This window comes from Pempheris klunzingeri, chromosome 11, assembly GCF_042242105.1.
Source record: "Pempheris klunzingeri isolate RE-2024b chromosome 11, fPemKlu1.hap1, whole genome shotgun sequence".
In the NCBI taxonomy this organism is placed as follows: Eukaryota; Metazoa; Chordata; class Actinopteri; order Acropomatiformes; family Pempheridae; genus Pempheris; species Pempheris klunzingeri.
The window spans coordinates 12,373,654-12,386,252 of record NC_092022.1 but is presented as its reverse complement, the minus strand read 5'-3'; the positions used below and the strand labels follow the sequence as shown (position 1 = coordinate 12,386,252).

Genomic DNA, 12,599 nt, shown 5'->3' with positions numbered 1-12,599 from the left:
AGCCAGTTAATTACACCCTACTGCTGCAGGCAGCTTCAAACCACCACTAATTTAGAGTTCCATTACAGTAAACTGTTCCACATGTGCTTCCAGGGCCCAGGCAGGCTCGGGTGGCCACGTTTCAGGAAGGAGCAGCCGCCGATAGGCACCCACCCCCATCCTGCCAACACAGCCGTATACTGCCATCTTTCTTTTCCTTTCCTCCATTCTCTCTGTATTTTTGCTTTCTTTCATTCCCCTTTTCAGCCTATCCCTCATCCAAACTACTTCTGAATTTATCCCCTTTTTCTGATCCACCCCGCATCTCCTCTCTATAATCATGTCCTTATACCCAGTCCTCTCCCCCCGCCTCCTCCACCCGCACCCCTTCTCCATCCCTCTACTGCTTATACAACTTGTACCATGACCCTGTGCAGCGGTTCCACTGTGTGGCTAACACACAAAAACATCACTAAAGATTTCACAGTGGGCCTAATGGGAGAAGAGGTACAGACTGGAAAAACAAAACTGCCAGCAACGCACAAGCTCATAATGTGTGTGCGGGTGTGTGTGTGTATGTGTGTGTGTGTGTGTGTGTGTATGCATGTGTGTTATGAGTATGTACTTGGCCAGCGTTTAGCCCGTTTGGGTATCTGCCTCATGAACTCAAACCAGGCCCCATAACGGCAGCACAATCTGTCTGTGAGTGCTGGGAGAGGAGAAAAGTATAAAGAGAAAAAGGAAGATGTGTGAGAAAAAGAACTGTACACATGTGACTTTTGTATTACCGCAGATGGAAACAAAAGAAAATTAATTCAAAAATTAAGCTTTAAATGAGCTTTAAGCCAACCGAGTCAGTCAGAGCACAATAAACCGCAGTGTACTATACGTTCATACATGTCAGGAAACAAAGAAAGAAAGTAAAAAACAAAGAAAGAAAAAAAGAACGACAGAAAGAAAAAGAGAGACAGCCTTTTAAAATAGAACCCAGTAACTTTACTCTCCCCAAACACAATAATGAATTAATAAAAGAGTTGGCGCCAGTGTTTTTTAATGAGTCACATCAGCCCAGCAGCTTTTTACAGAGCCATTTATGTTTTATGTTGGGTCCTGTGGTAGGCTCACTTCGCCAGCCCGTCTGGGGCTATAAGGGGATAAGGGGAATTTGGAGTGACCTCATCCCCTGTTAGCCAGGGCCAAATGGGCATGGAGGGCCTCCCCACTTCCCCTGAGCCTGGGGGGCACACAGGAGGCAGCAGGCGGCCAGGCAGGCGAGGAGCACCAGGACCAGCTATGGGTGGGTTCACGGCTGCTGCTGGGACTTTCCATCATTCCCTAAGAGGTGCACTGTAGCAGTTTAAATTTACTTTGGTTGTTTCTGTAAATAGTGGAGTGTCAGACCTCACAGTAGTTCATCACGCTAAAGCAGACTCATTGGTTACACTTGAGATAATACATTGATTTTATCAAGACAAACCGCCTTGTAGCAAATGAAATGAAATCAATCAAGTCGACAATTTGGAGACAGTGCCACAAGATGAGGCATGCTTAGAGAGAATGAGATTATCTTGTTTGCTGAAGAGTTTGGATTTCAACAAAAAGACGGAGCAGAACGTAGAATCGAACAAGAGTAAAAAGACAGAGAGAGAGAGAGAGAGAGAGAGAGAGAGAGAGAGAGAGAACACAGTTCCCACAGATTGAATGTCTGTCAAACAAAGGGTATCAAATCCTCTGTGAGCAAAACAACAATTGTGCCTTAACCGTTGTGACGGAGTGAGGCCCCTCAGGCAATAAGAACTGCAGTCAAACATAACAAATAAATCACGGCATCTCAGGAAGCTCTGCACCACACAACCAAGAGAGGCGGTGGGTTTTTTTCAGTCAGCACAATAAACCACAGGTGATTACTCGACATATGTGAGCAGGATTCTGCATGCTACGGCTGCCCTGGTTTGTTCACTGGAGGACACAAAAAATACATTGCTGTATGTGATGTTATATTGAGTTATAAGTGCATGTCTGTCTTTGTGAATATTCACCTTTGAAGTCTAATTTCCCCTCATACTGCTTTCTACTTTTTGTTTCACTTTTCTAGGACTGAGTGAGCTCACACATTTCCCAGAAGACCATAACATGCAATTTTGAGGAATTTTCTGTGGGGTAAAATAAAAATAAGTGCCAGTCCAGGCAGAGCAGCAAGTCAAAACCTCTACTGGAAGGACTGAATTGTAAATTCACAGCCTCGAGATAAATGAACTGTACCATGTACCCTGGCAGGGATAGCTTGGAGGAATCACAGACTCCCTTTTTCCACCTCTGACTTGCCCACTCCTGTTCATTTTTTTTTTTGACAGAAAACTGTGCATGTCTTCGAGGCACTGTCCTCCAATTGTCAACATCATAAAATAAGTGAAAAATTTATGTTCTGTAACTTTGTAAAGGAAATGACTTGAAGGAGAGAGGGTTATGTTTAAGTTTTGGGTCGAGGGTGAAGTCATACTACCACAGCAGTTAAACAATGATTTTACAGTCCTGACTGAGTTGACAGACTGGCTTTTCCAACTGCTTGGAGCAAAATTAACATTTATTTCATCATCGCTGCATAACATGCTCGCACAGAGCCATCAGCAAAGGTTTATGGACTTAACTGTCACAGACAAATGGAAATGCTCATATTGAAACGTGATCATAGGAGCGTTATCTGATTTTGCTGCTGGAGTCAGCAGTATTTTGGCTGTGAAAACAATATCCTCCATACCATTATCTGATGCAAAGCTGACAGCTCCAAGTCTTTCAACAAGTGGCTGGCTAATGGCTCTGAGAGAGACACCTAGTGACAGACGGTCCACTGTCTCCAAACAAAGCTGCATTCCTTCACCTCAAACTTGTTTGACGTCTGCCTGCTCTTGGCATCACACAAACACATATTTTCTTCCAGCAACAATGCATAGTAGCACCTCTGTGTAATCGTTTGTCACTTAAAGAGGTATTAATTCTCACGAGCGCCACTAGGGAGTATCGTGATGCAATGCTTATTTTTGTATCTCTAAATCATCAGACACTAAATCTTGTTTTGCTCTCTCTTTCTTTTCTTTGTTTAAGCATAATGTCAAAAAACAGGCTGTGTTGACTTGCAGTGGTGGAGCGAAGCATGGAAAGAGTGAGAACTTGCAGTGAGACATAAAACACTATGTGACATGATGAAGTCATCCTGACAGCTTGCTGTTTCCATGATGTGGTAGAGCGCTTTGGAGTACTCAACATGGAGACTCCAGCAGTGGGTCCGGCAAAACAAGAAAACACACCACAACAGGAAAAGGCAGAGACAGATGTCAGTGAGAAAACTGAGAAATAAAGAGGGAGTCAGAGAGGAAAATAAAGCAAGAAAGCTCCAAGTGGCAACAGTATGATGGCTACTCTTCAAGATTCAAAAGGTAAAGTTGGTGCTACTAATAACTCTTGGTTTGTAATTACTGAGAGAGGAATCACGCAGACGGCATCGAAGGTGTTTCCCTGCTTCAACTCAGAGAACAATCCTTTCTCTGTATGAAGAGATGCATAATGGATGCGTTTCACCACCGCCGCTTTAGCCTCAGGATTCAAAGCAACACAAGCAGGCCCAAACACACACATGCAAAACAACACACATTCACGCAAGTTTAACTTTGTGCCAAAAGATCTTTTAATGAGGGCTTCGAGGCAGGCTGAAAATGTAAATCCTCACAATCAGAGCTGCACACCTGCAAAAATAGACATAGGAAATGGTGTTCAGATAGTTTCCTTGTTAATTATAGAGTGTTAGCGGAGTGCCCCTCGATTCTCCTCAAACCACCTGTCTGACTCCTCCCTACAACTTGGCCTTAATTGCTAAAGAAATTCCAGAAAAAGACAGGTATCAGCAACTCCCACATTGACTACTCACACTCATGTCACAAAGAAGGGCTATTAGCAGATTTTGCAAGACAGACTTTTTCTGCGTCAGCTGCTCAGATTAATCTACATCTGAATAAGCACACAATGCACCAAATGTATAACTGTTAGTAAAATTTTTGACACTTTTCAACTTGGCTAGTTTTACTGGAATAATCCTCTCTGTATTATTTTTGATGACATACAAGCTTTTGATCCATACCAGACATGTCTAACTAGGCCACATATGACTGAAAACAACTACTAATCGCACTGTTTCAACAAACGACAAGTGTCCTCTTTTGTGATTTTGTACCAGGGTACTTATTTCTATAGGCATACAGTACATTTTACCAGTATATTGTTGCTGATTAATCGATGATACTGTATGTGAGCATTGACTACAGAATTTTGAGGCTGATCTGTTGCTTGATGTGTAAATATTTACAACAATGAAAACAGGAAAATGCTCTTGGTGAGGCTGATAAAGCTGACATACTCATAATCACAAGTAAAGGGATCATGAGTGATGACACATGGTCTTATGAAGCGTAGTACAAATAATAATTGATTCCAATCTGTCATTGAAGACAAGCAGAATGCTGTGACTGAACACCGTGAAGGTAAAGCTGCTCTGTATGGACAGGCTGTCCTCGAAAAAGACCCATGGTCGGTGCTCTGGAGGAGGAGAGCGCAGTGATATTTCTCTGCCTCAGAGATGAGCTCCGTTTCTTCCACTCCAGATGTCACTGACTCATATCACGCTGATAGACCAGATGACAGCGGAGGGCGATACAGATATCACCGGCCTTCAAGCAGACCTCACTCGACCGTGTGGGTGTTTTTTTCCAATTCACTTCAATCAAGCTGTCGCTCACACTTATGTCAGGTCCACCAGGGGATATAAGAAGTGGACAGCAGGTGCAAAGCCGATGCAGTCCAGCTGCAGCAGTTTACCTACTGACCAGTCACTGCTGGAACAATAAACCAAAGCACACTCTGACATCAGGTCCCTGATCTTCATCTGATATCCAAATCACACTAAATGCTCTGTGTTACACATGGCTGTAACAAGTGAAACCTGCTAACCTAGCACATATGCCAGCATCAATAAATAATCTTCACTGACACGCTGGCTAACACAATGAATAAACTTCCATGTAAACTAAGACAAGAGTTTCAGACACACCTCACTCCACAGGAATTAGCCAGTGCTGTTGTAAAGGTGGGAAACAATGCTCCTCTTTTAGTTGGTTATAGAAAAAAAAAGGTCAAGGACTGGTGACTCCACTGGTGAATACACATTCGTACACATCAAACACATGTAAGCGTGTACACACACACACACACACACACACTCACTCACTCTCACATATGCTAATAATAAAGAGCTCCACAGGCTCTGGGTAACACTTGAAACACTCACTAATAAGCACATATGTGCACACAGACACATGCAGGCACACACACATGCTCAAGTTTTCAGAGAAACTCAGTGTCAGACTCACATTAATAAAGCAGAAAGAAACAAACATACTAAAACACTGCAGGCAAACAAACATGTGCGTTAGAACATTTTAGTGTTTACACATTAAAGTCTGTTCATATTTTGGGAAAACAATGATTAAGTGTCTCAAAGGCTCTCAAGTGTTTTGAACGCTCAGTCTCTGTCTTCAATTAAAACTGTCGACTCCTTCCCAAAAAAATGCAGTCTCTCTTTCTTCCTCTCTCTTAGCAGAGAGAGAGAATGAGAAAAAGGAAGACAAACAATGACTAAAGTCACTGATTTCAAAACTTTTTCAGTATAAATTACTCACCAGTTCTGAGGTTGATGAGGCAGACGGACAGATGAAGTGGCTGACGGAAGCGACTGATGAGCAGAGCTAGCCAGGGAAAAGGAGAAAAGATGTGTGTACGTTCATCAGAGTCCTTCTGACAGCGAAGACAGAGTAGCAGTGAGCCTCTCTCTCTCTCCCTCTCTCCCCCTCTTCCACTCTCTCCTCCTCCTCCTCCTCACTCTCAGTCTCTACCTCTTAAAATCACTCTTTCACTCCCCAAACACAGGCACACACTCACTCTCTCACTCACTAAGAAATAATTATACTCTCTGATTCATAAAGCCTTCCTTTGTCACGTGACCCAACACTTCAAATATACAGCACATTTTTTCACAAGCCACGAAATGCCTGGAGGGAAGAAAAAGGCCCACAGAGCTTAAGTTTCTGTTTTTAATTCTCTCTCCCTTCTTTGTCTTTCGGGTAAATTCTTTTTCTCTCCTTCATCTTCTTGGCTACAGGGTCAGTTTACCTACAAACTGGAAATGCGGAGCCACGTCGTGATCTTAGATCATTCATGTTTAATCAAAAAATTCACAGTTTAATAGGAGAGGATGTTTGAGTATCCTGAACAACACAGATTATAATGTTTTGATCTAACACAGATGCCGTTTTAGTGGCAAGCCAATAGGTTTATTCTTCCAAGAAAGTCTAAGTAGTTTCACCTTGTCATTTATTCCCAGTGTGATCAATTTAGGGAGCAATCATTATGGATTTTGGCCCCACCTGTCTGCTCAGTACAAACATGTACTGTAGGTGCTGTTTTTGTGTGTGTTTGGCTCCGTGTTTTATTGCTTGTAGAGCAGTGACAATTAACCATTTCTATTATTACCACTTGTATTATAAACATTGCTGATGCTACTATAACTGATAGAACTGAAGAAAGCAAGTGTGAGGAGCCTTGTGAAACTAATTAGGGAAGTATTGGTCACAAAGAAAAATGGTAGAATATCTAAAACATACTCATTGAGGATAAATGAAAACCAGCATTTGGCATTCAAAGCTGGAATCTAACATTTGTTAGGATACACAACATCTGTCAACTTCCTGCCAAATATTATGAAGTTAGGAATATTTTTACACGAAGATTATTGGAAGAAAGAAATCTGCAGATTTCTGAACCATGATCACCTCAGTTCCTCAAATGAAACTGGTATTGGTACATCAGCTGAAGGGAAGTCCCGTGTGAGATGGCAGAGCTGTGCAGCAGCAACAGCGACAGATTTGGGTGTGCCCCTGAACGTGCCCCTCTCTCCATATGAGATCATATGTTTCAGATCTGTGTTTATGTGTTTGTGGTTCTGGGCGTGTGCCCTGTTTTTCTGAATGTAATGTTTCTCAAGTTGTTTTGGTTATGAGGAGCACCTCAAACCTCAGAACTGGGAGGAGAGGGCACACCTCAACTGGCACCTCAACAGGCACTTTTACCTCTGCAGCAGAGCACAGATAAACTACACTGTCTTAGGACAAAAAATGTAAACATGTCCAAGCCTTTGTAACACTTAAATAAGAAAAATCTAGTCTAATTAATGTCTAAACTAAGTAAATGCAGCAAGCTTTTTCAAAATAACCAACTTATACATGCACTACTTATTCTGAAACTTCATCTAAAATGATGCCCGTTGGGCATCTCGGCCATGCATCACTTCACAGTCTCCCAAATTTCACAGTCTGACGCAGACATCAATGCAGCATGAGAACTTTTCTTGCACAGATACCTTTACACTTCAGACCAACTATAACTGTTGCTTATTTTATTAGTAAATCACAGTAACTATTCTGATATAGGCAGAGATCTTATCCCCAAATACACTGACCCCAATATGCCTCCAGGATAAAGTCAAGCCATCATCATAAAAAAAAACTCTTGCCCAGCCTCTCTCTCGTTATTCTTATGTTATTCCGATCTTTACAGCCACATATGGTCTACAGAAGCCTACTGAAATGTTCTTTCATACATGTTTTGATGTGGATTTGCTTGAACATTATCAGGAAGAATGAATGGCTAAGCAGTGAGAGGTGCTGTTGCCTTTTTGTAGAAACCTTATATTCAGGAAGCACAGATCTAAGCCATACTGCAAAAAGCCCTTCCAGCTGATCCTTATCTCGTTTACATTTGATTTACGTGTTGCTCATGAGGCCACTAAGGCTAATAGAAATCCCTTAACTGTTTACATAGCAGTACTAAATCAGCAATTGTGTAAAATGGAACATGAAGGTAAATACAGCCATAGGACCCTGCAAAAACTAACTCCACGCTGGCCGCTGTGGTGATGTGAGCTGCAATGTGTGAATTTCAAGTCAGTGTGATGCCATCAGGCTGACTGAGACCATGCATTTGTGTCAGAATGTGCAATCAAGTACATGATGATAGTCGTGTGTGTGTCAGTGCGCAGGGCATGCTGCGTTCCTTATTAGATTATGACAGTGAGCTTGAGCAGTGGGTGCACTGAGGCTTTGTACATGTGTGTGTGCTTGGGTCTGTGAGCATGGATGAGTATGCGTAGGCAGTAGCAATGAGAAGGTCAGAGGTTACTAGTGTTTGTGTTTCAGTGTCAGTGAAGTGTGCTCCAGGCAGAGATTTATGATCATTGTGTCTGGGAGGCTGCAGAGTGGGGGATAATGAAGATAGATCAGGGTGCTATCTCTCTCTCAGGGCACCACTGGAAACATGGCCTATGGCCCCCTCCGTTCTCGTATCATTAACTTCAGCCTGTGACATCACAACGCACTGCCCTGACATCAATCCTAACACAGTGCGCTCTGACAAAAAGTCGAATGCAGAGAGGCCATTCCTCACAGGAAGTCATCCGGCAAACACAGGCATTGTTCAGCACGAAGCTTTGCAGCTTCTCTGGGAGTGTTTATGAAGATATAAAATATTCATGGAAACATCGTACTCAGTCGTGTGTTTCCACTTTAGATTCAACCTATTTGCATTCACAAAGCTATGGAGCAGAAGCCTGGGGCTCGCTGGCAGAGGAAAGGCAGAAAGGAAAGAGGAAAGGGGGATGATGGAGGGAGCAAGAGAGGGAGGAAGTGAGGTTAGAGGGGTTAAAGAGAGAGAGGGGGAGAGAGGAGGAGGCAAGAGGGCCAGTGGTACAGGGAATGTGAGAGAAAGGGGTGTGAAATAGCAAGGGGGAGGGATTGAAAACTGGAGGGTGAGATGGAGAGAGGGATGGATTGTAGAAGGAGGGATAAGGGGGGGGGGGGGGGGTGATGGGATTGGTGGTGGTGAGGTGAGAAGGGGCGCAGGGGGGTGGTGCCTGTGGCGGCAGGTTTTAATCAGTAACAAGATGCCTGTAATGAGATCACTATTTCCCCACATTCAGATTGATGTCATGTGAAGTTTGGTGCCACACTGAGACAGGCAAGGGATGCAGGGCGAACATACACACCCCACTCAAGAGTCATTTGTGCACACACATGCAGAAACAGTCATCCGCACACGCACACGCACACGCACACGCACACACACACACACACACACACACACACACACACACACACAAACGCACAACACATAAATATACACTTGCTTGCACTTTCTTGGTTACAGACTTAAACACACATCCTGTGAAATGAAGGAGCTCATTCATCCAGCCTGGCAAAGTGCGCTCATTTAGAGTCCAATCGCCTTGAAGTAAAAACATACACAGAGGAATACTACTCACAGGAAAATGAGTTACTCATGGCAAACGAGAAATGTATGTGTTAGAGGCTGAAGAGCATATACCACTCTGTGCTTGTCTAACAAAAACAAATGAGCACAAAGCTTGGAAAAGAGAGAGAGAGCCAAAAGCTTTTTTACTGCAGGAGAAACTACGGGAAAAAGAAAGGGGAGAGGGAGAGAAACAGAAAATAAAAAGAGGAGTGTGTGTGTGTGTGTGTTCTTTTTATGCATATTTTGGGGTGCATTCAGAGGCTGTCAACACAGCTACCAGTGTGTGTGCCAGCACATGAGCGCTCTACCTATTCCCCGACATGTGTGTCCAATGAAAGGTGAACGACTCTCCTGTCTATACTTTCCTCAAAAATCAGCCATGATGTCACCATGAACCCATCTTGAACCCACCTCTGTCAAAAAGCATTACTCCAGCCCTCCCTCTCTCTGCCTCATTTTCTGTTCCACCTCTCCCTCCTTCACGCTCTGTTCCTGCCTCTCGAATTCTTCACTGAGCTCCCATTCTTTTGCGCTCCTCTTTTTCATATTTCCGTATTCTTCAACATTTCCCCTCTCTGGTCCATGTCTCTTTTCTCTCTCTCACTCGTCTCTCACTGGAGCTCACAAACTCTCTTTTTTTTTTGTCAAGCGTAGTCTAATTGAATCACCAAAAAGCGCAGTCGTTTGCCAAAATGCCAGGATGTTCTGATTATCATAAACTTTGTTTAAGCTGTGGTTTTACAAAGAAAATGCTCTGAGTGCATGAGGGGAAGCCAAAAAAATAAAAGCAGAAAAAGTGAGGAATAGGGGAGCATGCAAATGAAAGAGGGGAGAGGGAAAGAGAAGGGTGGTGGGGGCAGCGAGAAGGCAGCCAGAGAGCCACATATGGAAGTGATTCTGTAATTACTGCAAATCTGTGAGCTCAAAAGGAAAGGTCTTCTTTTCCATGCCTCCTTCCCTGCACATAAAACTGCCCTTGTGAGAAAGCTGGGCACTAAATACTGAGCAGGAAACATGAAAAAAACAAAGTTTTCATTTGCTTTTGCTTTTTGGCCCACGGGATCAGTATATAAATATGTATATGGTACATGTTTAATATGCTCAGTTTAAATATGGGTCTGCTTTTGCCATTTCCCTGCACAGATGAAGAAGAAAAAATCTGATCATTCTCCACACAGTCTACTACTGGAAAATTTTCTGCATTCTTTTCTCATTTTCTTGGCTTTCCTGAGCTTAATCAACCATCCTGGAGGCTAACTTAAAAAAAAAAAAAGTGGGAGGTTCAGAGTGGAATAAACTGAAGTCTCTCATCAGCCACACACCTAACTGGCATCATTCACATAAAGCACACATTCAACAAGGTGTGTGTGTGTGTGTGTGTGTGTGTGTGTGGGGGGGGGGGGGGGTTGGGGTTTAAATCCGGGGATGGGTGACAGACACAGAGACAGACAGGCACTGATGAAGACTGCCTTTGGAGCCCCAGGCAAAGAAGTGCTTCGCAGGTGTGTATATTGGCAGCGACTTCTGTTCTGCTCAGTCCCCAAACAGTTTCAGCAGCCTGTAATTATCTCGTGCCCTGCCATAACGTGTTCTCATGATGAGTGCCTCAGTCTCGCACACATACAGTAAACACACCCGGATTGACGCAGCTTGAGCTACTTTTGCTCTTGCGCACATCCAATTAATCACGGAAGGAGGTGATTTATGTAAAGTGCACAGTCCTACCTTCTTCGCCTAGAGTAGCGTACGCCTCGGCTTCACGAGCGAGCACAATCCCCCTCAAGTTTGAAACATAAATAGTGGATGACAAGCGCACGCACGCACGCCGAAGTTTTCTGTTGAACGAGACAAAACAAAGTCATAAGCAGTCTTCAGAGAGATCCTCTGTTACAGCGTTGCGGCGTGTAAAGATCACGCTTGGTCTTAACGCTCCAGAGATCATTTCAGTCATTTGTCAGATTACCTTCGTTTGTTGCCAGTCCGTCACTGTGTCCCGGCGGCGGCTCAGGGGCGTTGATGGGAGCTACCGTGCGTAAAGATTTCTGGCGCTGTGACTCCCTCTAGTGATGGAGAGGAGGACTGCGGCGCACGTCCTGTCAAAAAGGACCGTATGAGATGGACGCCCCAAAGAAACGGGTGACAAGGCAAGAAAATGTCAAAATAAGTAGGTCAGTATGTAAAGAATTGCTAATAATAAAAATCAGATCTGTCACTTGGACCCACTGCCTGTGACCGTCTCTAATTTGAGCAAAATCTACTTTTTTGGGTTATCGGTTTAAACATGTCTGCATGAGAAAGGGAAGTAAAGCAATGCTGGTGTATTAACGAGTCATTTTATTCCTAGATGGACTAAAAGACAGAGAAAATATCAAATATGCTAATGTAAACATGCAAAGCACTCTTTTTTTTATTACAGCTTAGACATAAAACCATCACATGAGGTGTAACATACGTTTTTAAAACCTAATACATATAAAATTGATACCAGTCATATGCTCAATTAACTCAGTGTATTTTATTATTTAAAAGGCAGTTATTTCTGATTGCCTTTGACTTTTGACTAAGGGTTAGTGCAGGGGTGTCAAACTCGTTTTAGCTCAGGGGCCACATGCAGCCCAATTCGATCTCAAGTGGGCCGGGCCAGTAAAATCATAGCATAATAACCTATAAATAACGACAACTCCAAATGTTTCCCTTTGTTTTAGTGCAAAAAAGTACAAGTACATTCTGAAAATGTTCACATTTAATGAACTACCTTTTTACAAAACATTATGGACGACCTGAAATTTGTCTTCTCTGTAATTTTTACAATTTGGGTTAGTGCATACACTTTGTCTAGATAGATAGATAGATTCCTGTTTATGTGTCAATGCCATGAGTTGCCACTGGGGGGCGCTTTCCACATGCTGTATATAGCTGGTCCTGCATGTTTGCGAGCAGACAGCAGGTTTCAGTTTATTGCTGACTGATTGTTGTAGAACTGTTGTAAACCCAAATTTTAAAATAAGCTGTTCGATGCAAAACTGTGAGAACTGACTTCACCCACAAAGCGCACACAATGGGCCTAGTTATTAAAAGTGGTGACATGTGCAGAAATAATCGATTTGTAGGATTAACATTTTTCAGAAATCGACATTTTGGCTGAAGTTGTTTAAGTGTTTATACAGTTCAGTCAAACATCATGTCGTTGGCGTGTCAGAGGTCCAGTTGTG

General features: G+C 43.1%; 1 protein-coding gene across 2 annotated transcripts in view; it reads right to left on the bottom strand.

Annotated features, from left to right (window-relative positions):
• rarga (retinoic acid receptor gamma a) overlaps window positions 1-11,203 on the bottom strand; it is a 42,033-nt gene extending 30,830 nt beyond the window's left edge. The window contains exons 1-2 of one of the 2 annotated variants that reach the window (XM_070839174.1): window positions 11,113-11,203; window positions 5,706-5,771 (exon numbers count right to left, since the gene is read on the bottom strand). The gene's annotated coding sequence lies outside the window, so the exon portion shown is untranslated. The remainder of the gene's footprint in view (window positions 1-5,705; window positions 5,772-11,112) is intronic. The other variant, XM_070839173.1, reaches the window with a different exon arrangement.
• Between the last annotated feature and the right edge of the window lie 1,396 nt (window positions 11,204-12,599).